The sequence below is a fragment of the Podarcis melisellensis genome (genome assembly GCF_964234715.1).
Source record: "Podarcis melisellensis genome assembly, chromosome: 6".
Lineage (NCBI taxonomy): Eukaryota > Metazoa > Chordata > Lepidosauria > Squamata > Lacertidae > Podarcis > Podarcis melisellensis.
In genome coordinates, this window is record NC_138538.1 from 44,199,660 (window position 1) to 44,219,220 (window position 19,561).

Consider the following 19,561-nt stretch of genomic DNA (forward strand, 5'->3'; position numbering starts at 1 on the left):
TTCCTCATTCGTCACATCTATGGGTACTGCTACGTGACCTCTGTATTTGAGTTCTTTGCTCTCCTACTTCTACAGCTCGCTGGGTTCTGGGAGATGGGGGGTCTGGAATGCTTCCTAAAGACACCTTGTCATCCAGCTGCCGCTCTGGTTCTGCCTTCTCCTCTCCCATTATGTCCCGACTTTCCCCCTCATCTGCCTCTGAGCTGTGACCTCCCACAAACCACTGTTGTAAATATATACAGTGCTACCTCGGGTTACAGATGCTTCAGGTTACAGACTCTGCTAACCCAGAAATATTACCTTGGGTTAAGAACTTTGCTTCAGGATGAGAACAGAAATTTTGTGGCGGCGGTGCAGCGGCAGCGGAAGGCCCCATTAGCTAAAGTGATGCTTCAGTTTCAGGTTAAGAACAGACCTCCAGAACGAAGGTTTCAGGTTAAGAACGGACCTCCAGAACGAATTAAGTTCTTAACCTGAGGCACCACTGTACTGTCTTCCTCTTCCTCAGGATGGTGAGGCGGAGTCCTCCTCTGCCTAGTCCCTGACACCTTTATAGCTAGGACTCCAAACAAGGAATTGAGGGAGGGGTGTTGACCGTATGTGAGAAACTGGTGTGCTCAGAAAGAGTAGGTTTTTCTCACCAGTGTACCTGTGTGAACAACCTTTCTTCTCATTTATTGAAATTAGTTCCCCATGACTAGATAGCTGCTATGAAAAACCACATGAAATATTGCAGTTGCATCGCAGCACGTGGGAACTTAGCTGACTTCTCTCCACAAGTACCGTCTCTCTCTTTTTGCCTTCCTGCTGTGGGAAGCCTTCTCAAGAATATCCCTCTTTAACTTGTGGGCGGGGAAGGTGTTTATCCCTTCGATTGTGAATTAAGGGATTACCTGAACTAACCGCACCCTCAGCCTGGGCAGCTTCCTATACAGATTCCACAGGGGCAGCTGTGGTATCCTTTTGCAAAAGAATAAAAATGAATAATGGGGCAGGAAGAGTCTTTTGGCACCTCAGAGACTAAGCTTGTGCCACAACACATGTGTTGGTCTTTAAGAGACTGCTGTGAGGAGCGTATGAGGGAATGCTTGAGTACTAACATTTTAAGCCCTGAACGGTTTGGGGCCAGGGATGCATGAATCCACCAATTTTTGTTTTGATTTCTCATTTTCCCAAACTTTTAATTCTCCACATTTCTACATCAGCTTTTTATTTTTTAAAGTCCTCATAAAAAATTACCACCTTTTAAGTAAAAAATTCTCCTTATATGCACATTGCTTGTAAGCAGTTTTCTCTAATGTAATGCACATTATATGTTATTGTCACTGATACTTTATGCACACTTTTATAATATATACATTTCTATACACATTCTCTGTTGGAGAACCGAATCACAAAATGTAGAGAAGTGCAAATTTCCTGTTTCAGTTTGCATATTGTTGTGAAATTAGGTAGGTTCACATTAAAATGCTACCCAAAATGAATTTATCTTCCATCACTAGAGTCAGGTAAGAGCAGTGGATAGGGATGGGCAAATGAGTCCGATTTGGTTTCTCTCAGTTCTCTGCATCAGGTTGCATTTTTTAAAAAGCCCTCATGAATATTCTTCAGCATTTAAGTTTGAATTTCTCCTAGTATGCAATCATGTCTGATATATACATCTATTATGAAACAATTTTGTCTAAAAGAATGCATTTGTGTATGTTAATTTCACTAATACATGCATTTTCATGCAGACTTTCACTTGGTGTCAACATTTCTGTACACATTACTTAGCTGGAGAACTACATCACAAGATTCAGAGAAATTGCAAAATTTGAAGGATGATTATGTTTCAGTTCATGTCTTGTTTTGGAAATTATGACTGAAGCAGGTTCATCTTTAAATTCAAACTGAATAGAATTTCTTCCTCATCAATAGAAGAAGAAGAAGAAGAAGAAGAGTTTGGATTTGATATCCCACCTTTCACTCCCTTTAAGGAGTCTCAAAGCGGCTAACATTCTCCTTTCACTTCCTCCCCCACAACAAACACTCTGTGAGGTGAGTGGGGCTGAGAGACTTCAGAGAAGTGTGACTGGCCCAAGGTCACCCAGCAGCTGCATGTGGAGGAGCGGAGACGCGAACCCGGTTCCCCAGATTAGGAGTCTACCGCTCTTAACCACTACACCACACTGGCATATTCAATAGGAGTGAATATGCTTGAACAAGTGCCTAGAGTCAATAATGGGCAAAATGAGGGCTGATAAATGGAAGGTCAAACTAGACACGACAAAAATACTTTGGAAAGATGTTTTACTAGATAAGGGTGATCAAGTTGTTCTGGATGCGGTTATATGCCACCCCATAAAAGGCAGGTTTGCAGCATGAGGCTGCTTCTAGATCCAGATTTGCTTCCATAGATTAATTTTTGGCTGCTTTTTCAAAGTTGTGATATTGAAAATACGTAGCCCTAACGTGAATAAATTCTAATGTGTGTCACCTTAGTCGTTTTTCCAAGAGTCAAGCAGTCTTGCTTTTCTTAGGCCACTGCTACAACATGGAGATTTAATAAGAGAATTGTACTGAAGTAAAACAAGATGTATCTTCATTACAAAGGAGAGCCAGTGTGGTGTAGTGGTTATGAGCAATAGACTCGTAATCTGGTGAACCGGGTTCGGGTCTCCCTCCTCCACATACAGCTGCTGGGTGACCTTGGGCTAGTCACATTTCTTTGAAGTCTCTCAGCCCCACTCACCTCATAGAGTGTTTGTTGTGGGCGAGGAAGGGAAAGGAGAATGTTAGCCACTTTGAGACTCCTTCGGGTTGTGATAAAGCGGGATATCAAATCCAAACTCCTTCTCCTCCTCCTCCTCCTCCTCCTCCTCCTCCTCTTCTTCTTCTTGCTGGTCTTGTGAGTGGCTGACTTTTTGACACAGCAAGTCAACATATGAGCCATGAGCATAGTCAAGGGGACGACGGCAGGGGGGCAGCTGCCCTCCAAATTAAAAAAAATCAATAAAAATACTTAACTAACTGAGGTTCTGCCGCCCCCCACCAGAGCTGGACAAGTTCCTATGTGCTTAGGTTACTCACCTTGCAGGAGGCATCTGCAAGGGCTTCAACATGACTATTCCATGTTGCTCTTTAACCTTCATTATGATAGAGAGAGGCAATGAATGAGCTTTGTAAGAGCACATGGCAAAAGTTAGGAAGCAGTTCCATTATGGCACGTAAATATTGAAGCTGGTTTAAAGGTTCTTAGCTAAGAAAGGCACCTCTTTGTATATACAAGGGAGAACCCATAGTAACATATCAGCATGGTCCTACTACTAGGCTGTTGCCCCTCACAACTTCTGGCATACATAACCCCCCCTATAAACAGATTTTATGGCAGCATATGGCAGATGGAACATCAGATGATAATAAATGGGAGGCGCTTCTAATCTATCTTTTTCCATTTTGAACAGGAAGCTGAGATGAGGAAAGCATTTATTGGGACTCGCCTTGTCCTCAATCTGGCAAAATCCCAAATGGATCTGTCATTATCGGTTATAGAGCCAGGTGGAATTGGGTGACATTTCAAGTTGGTGTAATTAAGTGAGTCAAATTAGATATGATAATAGTTGGACTTGTCTTTAAAATCAACAAACTATTCTTAGGACATGTCCCCCAACTCTTCTGTATCGCAGAGGTTGCAGTCCTAGGCATCTTTACCTAGGAGTAAGCCCTACTGAAAACTGCGGGACTTATTTACAAGTAAACATGGATTGGACTGACCTGCATGTTGAGCAAGGCCTGCAGATTGTGATAATGCTTCAGATGGAGAGACAATTGTCTCTTCAATGCTTGAATTGTGATTCCTTTAATTTTTCATTTTCTGTTGTGCATCCAGTCATATTATTTCCCATAATGTAGAGATGGGGAACTTTTGCTGCAGCTCCAACCAAGCACACTATACTACATAATATGCTATACTATACTAAGCTATGCCACAGCCCTCCTCATCCTGGAGCCCTCCATGTGTTGTTGGACTCCTAATGCCCATCAGCCCCAGCTAACATAGTCAATGGTCAGGGATGATGGGAGTTGTAGTCCAAGACATCTGGAGGGCTCTAAGTTGGAGAAGGCTGTACATATAGGATACTATATCACAATCCCTAGTCATTGGCCATGCTGGGAGTTGGAGATCAACAGCATTTAGAAGCCACAGGTGCATCAACACCACAGATCTATGGGGGAGAGAGCAGCCAGTGGTAATAAATGGAAATGGACCCTACTCTAGCTATTGCAATTTCCACCATGGATCTGAGAGGAAGAAAACATTTTCTGAGACTTTGCTTTGGCAAAATCTTATATGACACAGTCATTGAAACCTTTTTCTTTTAATGATTTGCAACCAGTTCTGGGAAATAATGAAAGCCTTCAAATGAAGATTTAGGCCGGATAGTTTAGCAGTGACCACACAGACTACACAACATGCACATGAGCTAGCAAAGCAAACCCTAGTGCCAGATCTCTCTCTTCAACTACTCTAGCAATAATATTACGGGATCGAATAACATCTGCAACACTATTAGTCGCCTGCTATATATATGCTGCCAACAGTGCCTATCTTCATGTTATATAAGCCAAACAGGACGATTTGAGCATTAGGGAATGAATGGACATAAAGTAGACATAAAAATGTAAACATCAAGTAATTAGGAGAACATTTCAGTCTCCTTGGATATTGCACCTCTGACTTTAAGGGCGCTAAATTATAAAGTAATCTGTGGATTGTTGGACTGAGAAGCTGCAGAAGTAGAATCTATTAATAACATATGCTTATGGGAGACTGACTCACTAAACTGTCCTGCATTTGCTGTTGGAGCAGATTAAAACAGATCAATGGCTTTCATATAAGCTCCCAACATTTCACAAGCAAAAACAGAGACATACATGTAACACCTTATTTCTCATACCAAGGATCACTATTCTTTTACGTACTTCGGAAGAGTCTCTTCCACCTTCAGTCTGCTACATTCATTTACTCTCCAATTGCCAGTCTTCCACCAGTTTAAAAGCCAGTAGGGTGTTTTGCTCTTTGGGTTAAAGATTATTATAAACAGATTTGACTAGCAATCTCTTCAAAATATAAATCTGTATCTACAGTATGTGCCATGGAGGGCTGTGCATTGCATGGTGCCTTAGCAGTCGTGCATATGTATTGAAACTGGAAGTGTTGCATCTACTTTTCATGTACCATGTCCGAGGGAGGAAGCTGAACCCCAAAGAATGATAACCCTCACAAGATGACACAAAGCAAAGCAGACATAGGGATTTATTGGACACATGGACAAGACACATGGATAAGGACTGCTCCTGGTAGATAAGAACAGCTGGATGGGATGAAAGAGGAGGAGGAAGACATCTGTGGACCATAATTTAGAAGATCAAAGTTTAGTTCCCAACTTTGCCTGAAGTCTATGTGTGGCCCAAAGGTAGATTTCTCAGAAAACCATAAAACAACAAAATGGCATCCCTCCCTAGCTTTCCCAAGCAACTTGGGGCTCATCCACACCTCCATTTGCCTGCCTGCTTTTCCCCAGGGGAAACTCATGGCTTACTGTTAAATCAGACCAAATGACAATCAGGTTTTTCACAACTGCCTTTTGATCCAATTCAGTGGTAAACAATGTGCTTTTCAGGGGAAAGCTGTGGGGCAAACACAGAACTGCTTGGACCTGTGCTGTCTAGGTACATGATAAGCCGAAGTGTGGATGAGCCTTTGGTTTGCATTAATGTGTTCCACCAAAGGGGCCTAAGAGCAACAGTTTTGCATGCAGAAGGTCCCAGGTTCAATCCCCAACATCTCCCAGTTGGACTAGGAATGTCCCCTGTCTGAAACACTGGAGAGTGGCTGCTAGTAACTATACGAGACCACACAAGCTAGATGGGCCAGTGGCCTGACCTGGTACAAGCCAGCTTCCTGTATCCTTGTGTTCCTATTCTCAGGCCCTGCTTGGAGCAGCATTCTCCCTGTTGTTAGACAGCCATGGCCAGAGCTGATAATAATAAATTATATACTGTTGGGTATTGTCAGAGCTTTCATCTTTGCATCTTTCATTAACCAATGTAGGGGGTTATACAGATGATGCTTTAGGTGCTACTTAAAAGTTGGACATTAGGCCACAGGGAGCTAGGCTGACACAGTGCAACCAGGCGGTAATGAGATCAGCTCCTCATTTACTGCTGCGTCATAATGTAATACTATTTCCACCTCCTGGAGAAGACTGCCCTTATTGGATGTTACAAAAGCTCTAATAATTCCGAGGCAAGTGAATGCCATGCAATAAGTGCTCAGGTAGAGGAAACTCAGGACCTGATTTTCCTGCTACCTGTGCCAGTTTGGAAACATAATCAGCTCTTGTGGCTAGACCATTGCAAAAGCATTGCAAACCTTGATGACTTTACATCCCTAATGCTCAGTGACTTGCCAAAGAACCAAGGAAACAAAAAGAGCAGGCCATGTGACATTTACAAATTGCAACAGTGCGGAAGTGATACCTATAGAACTCTAATCTCTGGCAGCTATGGAGCACTGGATTTGTATAACTCTGTTTATAAAGCTTTGCCCTTCTCTAGTAGTAGTTTTCTCTCATGCAAGTCAGTGCATTTTGTGTGCACTAAGAAAAACATCCGTCTCCAACAAAGTGCTATCAAGACCCATCAATATACACAATTGTCAGTCAAGCCCATCTAACGAAACATAACCTGTCTAGGTTCACAAAGTGAGTGATAGTTAAGGTGCTGGGCTGGCTATCACTCTTCAAGCTCTGAGTAGTAAACATATTTTCCCAGTCCTTCTTTGTGGGATTTATCCATTGCAATTTTGTTGGTTACAGATTTATTTCAAGATTTCCTGGGGAGTCCTAGAAAACAAGGATTTGTTCAGTGTTTCAAAGTCCTGCTGCTTGAAGTGGTTGTTCGAACTAAAGCCTTGATACTAACAATACAACATGGAAATAAGTTGTACTGAAAGTGGGGGCACTTTTGCAATCCAAACGTGTTGGGGCTTCATCTCTTTTCCATGGTGCTTGCATGCTTAGTGCATGCATAGAGTTCTCCAAGATGCTCATTGTGTTTCTTATATGTGTGCACCCAGTGTGCTGAGTTCCACCTGCATATGAACTTCCCTGTTGTTTGTTATGAGTGTGGAAGTTCTTGTGCAGATGGAGCTTAGTGAGCACACTGACCAATGTGATCAAGAGCAGATCTGTGTAGCTTTGTGCTCAGGTTTCTCTAAATGGCTGCCATTTGTGGAACTGGCCAGTGATTGGCTTTGCTGCTTCAGGACTGCTTCATATGGAATCCAAGTTGTAAAAACACTTACAGAAACAAGCACGCCATACTGCAGAAGTAAGAATGCCCATGTTTTTCCTATGGTGTGGGGGAAATGCCTCATGAAGTTGCCTTAAAGTTAGTTAAAGCTACTAGTTGTGCTAATGGAGATTTCACTTGCTTGGGAAGCTTTAGATCAGTATGTAACATCCAAGCAGCATTAGTATGAGTGTTGCAAATCTTGATTCCACTTGTGTAATGAACAGGGTTGGGAATCTTTCTCAGTCTGAGGGTCAGATTCTTATCTGGCCAACCCTCCGAGAACCAAGTGGGTGTGCCCAAACTATAAGTGAGCATGTCCAATGCTTAGCTTGTTAAATAAAGTTCTTACCTTTTAAATAAAGCATGAAAAAATTTTGCTCCAATGCAACGAAGGGAAATGTGTCACTGAAAGAGGAGTCTGCAGCCACAGGGGCATCTTATCTTTTGCACTGTTGTCAGAAACACTCCTTACCTGTATACCTTTGCACATGCAGTGCTGAGCACAGTGTGTTTAAACAAGGTTGTCCAGATCTGGCAAGTGTTTATCCACAGCCATCCTGGGAATAAGGAGTAAACTGAATTAAAACAAAGAAGCATGTTGTGTTGTTGTTTACATTGTAAGGGGGTCATTTGACGCACATAAATAAAAGTTCCATACACATCTGACATGTGTAGAAAAATTTGGATATAAATGTGGTCCAGACAGGTGGCCTTTGCTGCGGAGGTTCTAGGCTTCAGTGTCATTTCTGCTGAAGAGTATTACTTTACCTTTGTGTGACTCACAAAGCATGATTAAGTCCAGGAAATTCCACCTGATGTTAGAGACAAGACAGTCAAGGATTACGTGCCTGTGGTTTATTTGATGATATTCATAACCCTCAATGGTTTTATTACATGCTACCATAAGGTACATGTCTATTGTCCTTGTGGTGAACCTGAGGTGAGCTGGAAAGGCAGGGAGATTCCTTCAGACCAAGTCATTTATTTTCTTATTCTCTGCTGCCATGATCTTGTGGGAAGAGCCATTGAACCCAACCAAATCAGTTTCCAGAAAGGACAAGAGGGAAAAAGAAAAAAGAAACACAATCCTTTGTTTATTTTCCCTTTTATTGCTTGTAGTGTTTTTTTTTTCTTTTCTTTTCTGGTGCTGTGCCCTGTTCTTTGAATTCCACTGTTTTGCCTATGTAACAAGATCTGGTTTGAATGGCAGTTGTGGAATATCTGTGGTTGCGAAATGCTGGGCTTTCTCATTCATTAGGTTGCGTATGTGAGAGAGCCTGTTATGTCACCTGCTGTTTGGAGCAGAAGAACCTGAAAATGCAAACGAAATCCAAGAGGCTCAAACATGGCAATTTCACTTAATCCATGTGTTGCTGCTAACCTGTGGCTGAACTACAACACTCATCCTGCCTTAGCCTGCATGGCCAAGTGTGTGGGATGATGCAGTTCATCAATATCTGGAGGTTCACAGATTGGCCATCCCTGGTGTAATGCATTAACACTCTTGTGATCAATCTATTATCCCTTTAAGCCATGTTTGTACTAGGCGGTTTTCTCCCTGGCAACAAGCAATTTTCAACTTGTCCCTCCTTACCCTGGTAAAATCTATATATATGTTTACAGCATTTTAGTGAGAAAGCTGCCTCAGGTGGCAGGTGCTGGGGTATCACAGAGTACGGTAGAATAATAGAATCATAGAATTGTAGAGTTAGAAGTGACCCCCGAGGGTAATCTAGTCTAACTCCCTGCAATGCAGGATAATTGTGATGGCAAGCTGTTGGGGACAGAGATGTGCATGACACACAGTTCACTCTAATGGGAAACAATTGCAATCTGGACTACTGGGATGGAACTTCAATTTCAACTGACTATTCAGCAAAGTGATTGCTCCCGTGAAGTAAGGCCTTACAAGGCTTTCCTCATCTGAATCCTGCAACAGGCACCTGCTGCTACTTGCGAATCTTGTTGAAGAGTTCCACATACTGGACCATTGTGCCAGCTGAGCTGTAGATGTTGTCATGCTTATTGCCAAACACAGAAGGGATTCCAGGAGCGTGACTTCTCATGAAGCTCTGCACGAACTCCATTAACAGGTTCCAGCAGTCGTTGGCTACCACACACGGACAGTATTCCACCTGGCAACAGAAACAAAAGCTCTGAAACAGAGAGGACTAGAGAAAATCCAGGGGATTCACTTGGCCCCTGGAGCTGAGGTTCCCTAGCCCTGGCCTAGAACTATATCAACAGATATTTATCAGGTCAAAATAAAACTGACCCATAGAACTGTGGTGTTACCCAAGTGGCCACAAAGGGTTTGAATAAAATGGGTTAAACTGTAGGAAAGATATATACTTTTTAGGTCAGTTATGATCTTGTTTTTCAGCCAGATTGCAACCTTTCTTCATCCTTCCTTTTTTGAGAGGAAAAGTGGATGTTGTAGCCATGGGCTGACTTGATTCCCCACTACCCAATATATAGAAACATTAGGGAAGGTTCTAGAAAGACATAACCTAATTCACTCTGAGTTGTGTTCTTCATGTGTGGGGAAAAACTAAAAGGAGGTTTAATCATCTGCTGATTGCTTCTGGTCTTCAGCGGGAGCTCCAGGCTACATCCTCTGTCAGGAAGGCCAATAGGTACTTTTCATTCCTGATTCAGCTGTTGCCTTCTCTGTAGCACACATGGTATGATCTATCTGCCTCTTATACATGCTAGGCAAGTATTATGAATGAGAACCAATGTGTATTTGCTCTTTGGTAATTGACAACTGGTGTGTTCTGACTGGGTGAGATTCTAATGTGCCTAATCTCAACCTGTGCTACTGCTTTGGACCTCTTAATTGAGTGATGGGGAAAGGGTGTGATGATGACCCTCTAAGGGAGTTACGTGCACAGATGTTGGAACCTGGCGACTTGATACTCCAGTTAGATTTCCCCCCTCAGAAATACCACACTGGTCTAACTCAATCGTGTGGCAGCTTTTGATTAGTGTGTAAATGTATGGTACATCTAGGCCTAGTGGCAAAGCTGAGACAACCAGATTGAATTCTATGATCCCCATAGGTGGCTGGGTAAGGGCTCTCCAAAGGACCCTAGCTACATCACACCCAATTAACTGTAGCATTCCAGAAATAATTCTTAGAGGGAAACCAACTGCAGTTTGTCTTATACTCTAGTCCCAAAGTTAGCACAAATTCAGCCTTTCTGGTCTCACTGTGAGGCTACAGTAGGTTGGCAGACTCCCAAAGCAGCATTTGAATTGATGCGCTGTAAACCCTTTTGCTACAGTTCCCCTTCAGGCACAAAGAGAAAGTAAACAGTCTCCTGGGATTAATTAAATTGCAGTGGAACTGAATATTTTTAAACCCTGGAAACGCAACCTGGCCCTGGACCCTTATTGTAATAAGCATTTGCTTTGTGTACTTTTCACACACAAAGATTCTTCTGCTCTGTCTCCTATTAGGTCAGGGGTGTTTGCAGAAGGAATGCTTTCATGGGGAAGATAGGCCAATTTGGAATGCTCTCTGTCAGATGCATCTTTCCTAAGATGGTCTCTGCCAGTGCTACTGTGTTCCATTGGAGCTCTAAGCTTGAGCACATTCTAGCTAGGGTGTCAACAGTTTTCGCCAAATGAACAAGAGCTGGAGAGTAGCACTTCTCTTGCTTGCAATGGGATCCAAATGGTGACTGATCTCTTTTTACTTCCTGCACAGTTTTAGGAGACTGGCAGTGCCATGGGGTGTTTGTGTCCAAAGATAAGCACTTTGGGATCCCATTAATGTCAATGAAATTAATTAACTGAAATCAATGTAAGTTTTTAACTTTGGATGGATTGTGCAAAAAAAAAAAAAACAAATTTGAAAGACTTTTATTGGTTTTGATATGTTGATATTGTAAGTTTCTGAATGTTGCCATAGTATATGTGTGTTTCAGTTGAGAATCTTGTGATTATATTATTTCAGTTCTTGTTTTGTCTTTTACTTCTTGTGCTCCTTGCTGGAAGAGGAAGACATCCAACAAATAAATAAAAATCCATTTTTAAAGCCCAGCTGCATGAATTGCGTGTAGGTGTCCAAGATACTTGATTCTACTTCAGTGTAAAAGGGTGTTTTTGAAGATGCTGGGAACTTTTGGATAGAGAATATCGTAGAGAAGATGTGTTCGACAATTTGCAGACACTGAAAAGGAATAGTATAATTGCTTCCATTGATACAACGGCTAAAAGCAGCTCAGCATGTATTTCCCTTTGCTATATAACTTTTAGGAAAACACTGAGGGCCCTCTAGATGTCCTTTTTATTGTGCATTTATAATAATTTGTGCTCATGATGGCGTAGAGACAATTACATGATATCCCACTTTGCCTCAGCAAAGGTTTCAGGTGGAGTGCCAGACATTCTGCTTTGTTTCAAATTGGTGTGTGTCCTGCAGTTTCCTGCCAAAATTCTGTAACTTTTTATACCACAAATGTTCCAGGGGGTGAGGGTAAGGGTGTTCTCCTGCTTTTGTTGTGCTATAGCACAAGAGTGACTCTCCAGATTGCACTAATGCAGTAACCATGGGAAACATTGCTGAACAATGTTGCATTTTAAGGTTTCACTCTGTTTTAGTTTTATGTTGGCTTTGATTTATGTGCTACTTCTTTTGAAAGTTGATTTGAGTTACTTTTTGTATATACAGTCATACCTTATGTTACATTTGCTTCAGGTTGCGCCCCACGGCAACCCGGAGGTACCGGAAAGGGTTACTTCTGGGTTTCGCCGCTCGCGCATGCGCAAACACGCAAAATGACGTCACACGCATGAGCAGAAGCAGCGAATCGCGACCCGCGCGTGCGCAGACGCGGGTTGCGTTCTTTTCAGGTTGCGATTGGGCCTCTGGAACGGATCCCGTTCGCAACCATAGGTACCACTGTATATAAAAAGTGCACTAAGAAGTGCAATAAATAATATAATAAAATGCATACATATACACATAACTTTATTTGTATTCCACTGTTTCAACCATACTCAAGGTGGCTTAAAACATGAAAAAATGCATAACTACAACATAACAACAGCAACAACTCCTCCAATGATAAACCTCAACCAATACCCCAGCCCCTAATAGCGCCTAACACCTAGCAAAGCAAAATGCTGAGTGGGTGATGCAGTACTGATCCACGATTAGTGCACTATTTTTGTGCCAGTGACATGTTGCAGAGTACACCCACCAGTCTGCAGGGGCCCTAACTCTGTAGATCCCAGTGGCTTTCATGCTAGGTAACCTTCTCCAGCGCAGGCATTTCTCCTGCTACTTCATCTTTGTTTCTAAGCTGCGTTATGTTAGCAACTACAGGAAACCTTCGAACAGCAATTAATGAAGGCTGTCAGGTTGTTTATTTTATGTAGTAGATTTCTCCCATTGTGCCATATCTTAAGTTTCCACATTTAAAGACACTCCTGCATTTCTATTCATAAACTATGATAAAGTTATCTTTGCTTAGACAGGGTACAAGTGGAGGCAGTGGCATAGCGTGGGTTGTCAGCACCCGGGGCAAGGCAAGTAATTTGCGCCCCCAACCCGTGGATTTGCGCCCCCTAACCCGTGGATTTGCGCCCCTAATCCATGGATTTGCACCCCCTAACCCCCAGATGTTGCGCCCGGTGCGGCCGGCCCCCCCTGCACCCCCCACGCTACGCCACTGAGTGGAGGAGCCGAGACATGCTCAGAGTGCTGCTTCCAAGTTCTTACATAAAATTAACTCCAATTGAGAGTACTAGAGATGGTAGTAGCCTCCCAGCAATTTTCTTTCTCCTGATGACCTCTGCATGTAGGTGGCTTTTGATTTATCTCTTCTGGTAGCTTTGCATGGACCTTTGCAGCATTGCCATTTTGCTGAATTAGATGGGTTGAAATCAACTTACTTGATTAATGGTCCTTTTTTCTCTTTTGCTGAAAAAAAAAGTGCTTTGATACATGTGAGTGGCTGGTCTTTAAGGGCTGAAAGGCATGGGACTCCTCTTAAAAGGAAGTCAGCATCTTTCTACCATGTAGGGTTGGGAGGACATAAGGGCCTTTTATGGAAAAAGGAAGCACCGAGAATGGCAAAACAGGAACATCACAAAGAACGGAAGTATGCTTCCCTCTGCCATATGTGAAGTAGCAAGCACCAGTTGTTTCAAACAGCTCGAAAAACACATAACATGACCCTTCTGAATCAGGTCACTGGTCCACGCCCATCCAGTGCAGCAACCTATTCTCACAGTGGCCAACTAGATGACTCTAGGAAGTCTATAAGCAGGACATGAGTGCCACAGCAATTCTCTGTGATGTGAGACTTCCAGTACTTGCTATTCAGAGGCATATAGTGATAGAACATAGTCATCATGGCTAGAAAGAAAAAGATGAGCAAGAAGAGTTGAGAATCGAGATAATAATTTACACTGTGAGACTTGAAGACCAAGGAGCAAAACAAGGCAACAATCAGAACATGATAAAATAAGCACTGGAATAATATTTTTAGAAGTCAGTAGATTTTTTTTAAAAAAAACCACAGTTTTTATTACATAGAGAGAACCAAACTTTAAGTAGTGCATGAATTTAAGCCAAAAAAAGAAGTCTCAAACTTAACACCTAGATATGCAACATGCTGAGAAAACCAAAATATGATACAGTGGTACCTCGGGTTACAAACGCTTCAGATTACAGATGCTTCAGGTTACAGACTCTGCTAACCCAGAAATAGTACCTCGGGTTAAGAACTTTGCTTCAGGATGAGAACAGAAATCGTGCAGTGGCGGCATGGCAGCAGTGGGAGGCCCCATCAGCTAAAGTGGTACCTCAGGTTAAGAACAGTTTCAGGTTAAGAACGGACCTCCAGAACGAATTAGGTTCTTAACCTGAGGTACCACTGTATACTCTTTGTTTGTTTATGTAATTTGTATACCAGCCTTCATCAAAACGATCCCAGTGTGGTTTGTTTGGAGCAAGGATGGGGAACCTGTGCCCCTCCAGATGTTGTTGGACTCCAACTCACATCAGCTCCGGTCACCATGACCAATTGTCAAGGATAATGTGAGTTGTAGACCAACAATATCTGGAGGGCAACAGGTTCCTCGTCCCTGGTTTAGAGGATGAGTATTTCTATGAACTGGGACGCGGGTGGCGCTGTGGGTAAAATCTCAGCACCTAGGACTTGCCGATCGCATGGTTGGCGGTTCGAATCCCCGTGGCGGGGTGCGCTCCCGTTGTTCGGTCCCAGCGCCTGCCAACCTAGCAGTTCGAAAGCGCCTCCGGGTGCAAGTAGATAAATAGGGACCGCTTACCAGCGGGAAGGTAAACAGCGTTTCCGTGTGCTGCGCTGGCTCGCCAGATGCAGCTTGTCACGCTGGCCACGTGACCCGGAAGTGTCTGCGGACAGCGCTGGCTCCCGGCCTCTAGAGTGAGATGAACGCACAACCCTAGAGTCTGTCAAGACTGGCCCGCACGGGCAGGGGTACCTTTACCTTTTATTTCTATGAACTAAGTTAATCCTGAAATATATCCCTTTGTTCACCTTTCCTAGTGGGAAGATGAGCTGCACAACGTGATTCCTTGCTGGGCCGAGGAAAGCTGTTTAGGTTCTTACACAGGCAGATGGGAGCAGTGAAAGAGCAACTCTGTCTTGCAGTTTGTGAGTCTGCCATGAAGGATCAGGTGCTGCCAGTTCGTACAAGGACAAGAGGGGAAGCCAGTTGGAGTGGATGCAAGGCACTTGTTTTCCACTGAACATCGCTAGAAGTACAGGCTGCTCTTCTAACACTGAGTTAATGAAAAGTTTCTTGGCTCTAGCACACCAGAGTCCCATCCCTACCTCCTGCCACGTGTGTAAAACCTGACTTGGATTATAAAGTACTCCTCAAAATGAGAAAAGAAAAAAGCCACCCGCAGTGACAAAGGAGGCAATCTAGAGAAAACTGTTCCACCACGATAAGATAACTTTGATATACAGTATTTCAAAAGAGAGACTTAAACCCCTCACAGTTATTGATAGCATGGGAATGTACATGGAGTGCTTATGCCAGTGCTTGTGAAACTTTAATGTGTAGGCATCCTTTAATTTTAGAAGCAAAACAGTGTTTTGATTGTGCGCTTATCTGTCTTGCGGCTTTCCATTGCAAAGAAACTAGTGAAGGAAATGGGGACCTTTCCCCTCTGGATCAACCACAGCCTGAACTACTGATGGCAAAGGAGTTTTTCTGTAATGTCTTGGACTGCTAAGTGGCACTTTAACATTCTAAAGCAAACAAGAGATTGCCATTTCCTCTCTGATAACAAAGCAGCATTTACTTAGTACTACACTGTTTTTTTAAAAAATGGAATCCGCAGATTCTACTCTTCTTGAGGAACAGAGAGGATCTGCCATGTTACCAGAAAGCAAAAAGGATGATCTTGCTTGACAGTTCAAGAAATCTATTCTTAGTGACAAAGCAGGATCTGGTTTTACCTGTCTGGACTTGGACTCTACCATCTGTGTAGAGGGGCTGTAGAAAATGAGAAACCAAGGAATGCAGTTAACAGAGGAAATAAAAGTAAAAGCATAGTGTCATATCCAATGGACACAACTAACTTATTTCCACCAACTTCAAAGGGTCTATTCTGAATGGAATGTAATTGGCTAGAATTCATAAGGATTTTCATATCGAGTTGAAACAATTGTCCACCCAGCTTCACATTCTGCCTTTCAACTGAGGTCAGCCAAGCGCCTCTGAGAAATTTATAAACTTAGATGTCAGCATCTAACTTAAATTCCTCTCTCTCCCGACTGACCAACTTTCCAGCTCCCATTGGTTGTTGGGTCACCAGGAGGCATATCCAGGGCCTGTCTATCACAGATGGTGATACAGTGGTACCTCAAGTTAAGTACTCAATTCGTTCCGGAGGTTCGTACTTAACCTGAAACTGTTCTTAACCTGAAGCACCACTTTAGCTAATGGGGCCTCCTGCTGCGCCACCGCTGCACGATTTCTGTTCTCATCCTGAAGCAAAGTTCTTAACCTGAAGCACTACTTCTAAGTTAGCGGAGTCTGTAACCTGAAGCATATGTAACCCAAGGTACCACTGTATCCAGTTTCTGTTGTTTGATCTCAGCATCTTATGATCAGAGGTCTGCTGTCTTTGAGTGTGGAAAGGGTGGTCCTAGAGAACATAAGTATTGGCCATCAATAAAGTTCATCTCATCTGTCTTTGTACCTAGTTCTTTAAAACAAAACCTTTATGCTAGAAGTCACCTCAATACCCTATAATGATTAAGTCACAGGGCTAAGTGTTGGAACACATATCACTCTTCATGTTGATCCTACTGTCTAGCTTTCCATTTTGTCTTAATGTTAATGTATAACATAGAAATCAGCCCTGAGTGCTCACTGGAAGGACAGATCCTGAAGCTGAGGCTCCAATACTTTGGCCACCTCATGAGAAGAGAAGACTCCCTGGAAAAGACCCTGATGTTGGGAAAGATTGAGGGCACAAGGAGAAGGGGACGACAGAGGACGAGATGGTTGGACAGTGTTCTCAAAGCTACCAGCATAAGTTTGACCAAACTGCGGGAGGCAGTGGAAGACAGGAGTGCCTGGCGTGCTCTGGTCCATGGGGTCAAGAAGAGTCGGACACGACCAAACGACTAAACAACAACAACATAACATAGAAATAGAATTGTAGAGATGGAAGGGCCCCAGGGGTCATCTAGTACAACTCCCTGCAATGCAGGAATCTCACCTAAAGCATACACGACAGATGGCCACCCAACCTCTGAACTCCAGAGACACAGCAGGACTCCTGACAGTCCTCCTTTTTGTGTGTCACATTCTCCAGGGGTTTGCTTCCAGCATTGAGTGATCTTTCTTCTGCCTAGGGACACCCTGCCTGCGTCTCTGTTCCAGGACAATCCACTCTAGTGAGAATTTCCTCATCTTGTCCGATAGCTCAAAGTGTGGATCGGCGAGCCTCAAGTTGCTGTACCTTCTCTTTCAGGAAGGCAACCAGCTTCCCCTTGGTGCAGGTGTAGTTTTGCATGAGCTCAGGCAGGAAGACAAATATAGCACAGGTGTTGCACATCACTGCAGCAGCTTGCTCACTGTCCATGTCTCTTGGTCCTATGTACACTGTGTGACGGCACTCCAGGCTTCCCCCTCAAACTCCCCCACCAAATACCCTCACAAACATTCTTATTTACCAGTCCTAGTCATGACAGCTTCACCTGCTGGATTTCTTCCTGCAGTGCTCAAATTAAAAGTGCAGCAGAGCTGTCTTCCTGCAGGTGGTGCTGTTGGCGCTGCTCCAGCCCATGTATGAAACAGGTGCTTCACTAAGATGGCGGCTCCCATGAAGCACAGCGCTTGAGGAGAGGGAAGGCTGGGAAGCTGCAAATATGAGCTTTTTTCCCAGATGCTGAGAGGAGAGCACAGCCACCTGAGGACTTCTGGACAGTTTTTGTCCCCCACCTTTCCACCTTTCCACTTTTTCTTGTTTGCTTTCTTATTTGTCTTGGGACTGCCTGGGCATTGGAGGGGGTGGAGGGGTGGGAAGAAGAGGCTTCTTCTTCCCTGTGTTTGTCTGGCTGGCTCGTCTTTGCTCCCTTTATACCTCCCCCACCGATTAAACACAGATTAAAAACTCAGCGCTGGAGACACAGAGAGTTCCATTTTGAGAATGAATCCTTTATTTTCATACTTTCTCCATGTCACTCATTGTTTTATAAACCTCTGTCAGTTCCTCCCCTGCAGCCATTTCCCCTCCTGGCTAAACAAACCCAACTATTTAATCCTCCCCCCCCCTTTTTGGTATCAGAAGCTATCTATTTCTCTGACCTTTGTTCATTTGCTTCTGCTCAAATGGATGTTGAACCCCTGATACTCTAGAGAAGCTGAAGAATTGCCAGAAAACCATTCTCAACTAGGAATGGGGAATAAATTTGATTTAGTTCACATTGATAACTGAACCTACAAGATTCACTCTATCTGAAACAGTATGTGAACCAAAACTCAGGCAGTTTGTGTTTCTGAATTTTGCAATGCTCTTCTCCAACCAACTAATGTGTACAAATATATCTATACTAGAGCTGCTGCCTCTGTCTGAGGCTACAAAGCCTTTTCTGCAGTGGTGCCCAACAAGGGAACTCCCATCTCAGTTAAGCTGGCCTGATGCTCCCGTTGTTGTTTTTGCTTCTTCATTATCTGCCAGGTGCTTGACAGAGTCTGTACTGTTCCTCTGAAAACAGATTTTTCTCAGCTTTTTTTTTTTTAAATTGTTCCCTGCTATTTTTAGTTATTGTTTCCCCTCCCCACTTTTACTGATGTTGTTAGCTACCCTAAGGCTTTGGCAAGAAGACAGGATATTAATCTTGATAGTCCCAAAAAAGTTCATCTAAGGAGAATAGTAGAACTATGCATGTAATAATTGCAAAATATATGATTACTTGTGCATGTATATACAGGGGGGATTATAGTGTTGTTCATCCCTTGAATAATTATTATTTACACTGATGTCCATATTTGCCCCTAGCCTTCATGCACAAAGTTATATGTAGAAATTTGTGGCTTTGTTTCCTTTTAGTTTTGATAGTCTTCATATATACGCACACACAGGTCAAACAACTGCATCCCCTTTACAGCTTGAGGGATTCTGTACTATAGTTGAACTTGCCCAATAGCCTTTGCCAACCTGGTGCCCTCCACCATTTTGGATGCCAACTCCTATTTCCCACAGGCAGTCTTCTGTGAGAAGAGGGTGCTGGACTAGATGGGCCATTGGCTTGAACCACCAGGTTTGTCTTAGGTTGCTGTGCATCATCATAACCTGCCTCCTAGTTTCTGTAGTATAGGCTCCTGCTGACATGGTGGCTATGCTCTGCCTCTGTGGTTGAGGCACTGACGCTTCTGAATTCCAGTTGCTGAATACTACAGGAGGAGAGAATGCTCTTGTGCTCAGCTCCTGCCTGCAGGTTTCCCACAGGCATGTGTATGCTGGACTAGATAGGCTATTGGCCTGATCAGGCAGGCCCTTCTTACGTTCTTATGACATGCCATTGAGTTTGCCTTGTAGTGCATATATACATGAGGAGATTTCAAAGCTAGCCTACAGGCAGTGTATAAGCTCTCTCTTTCTGGATGTGTTGGGCACAAAGGGTTGTTAGTCCAGCTGGAGTTCTGAATGATTTAAAGATAGAGACAGAGAGGGCAAATTGCTGGGGTAAGAGGATTT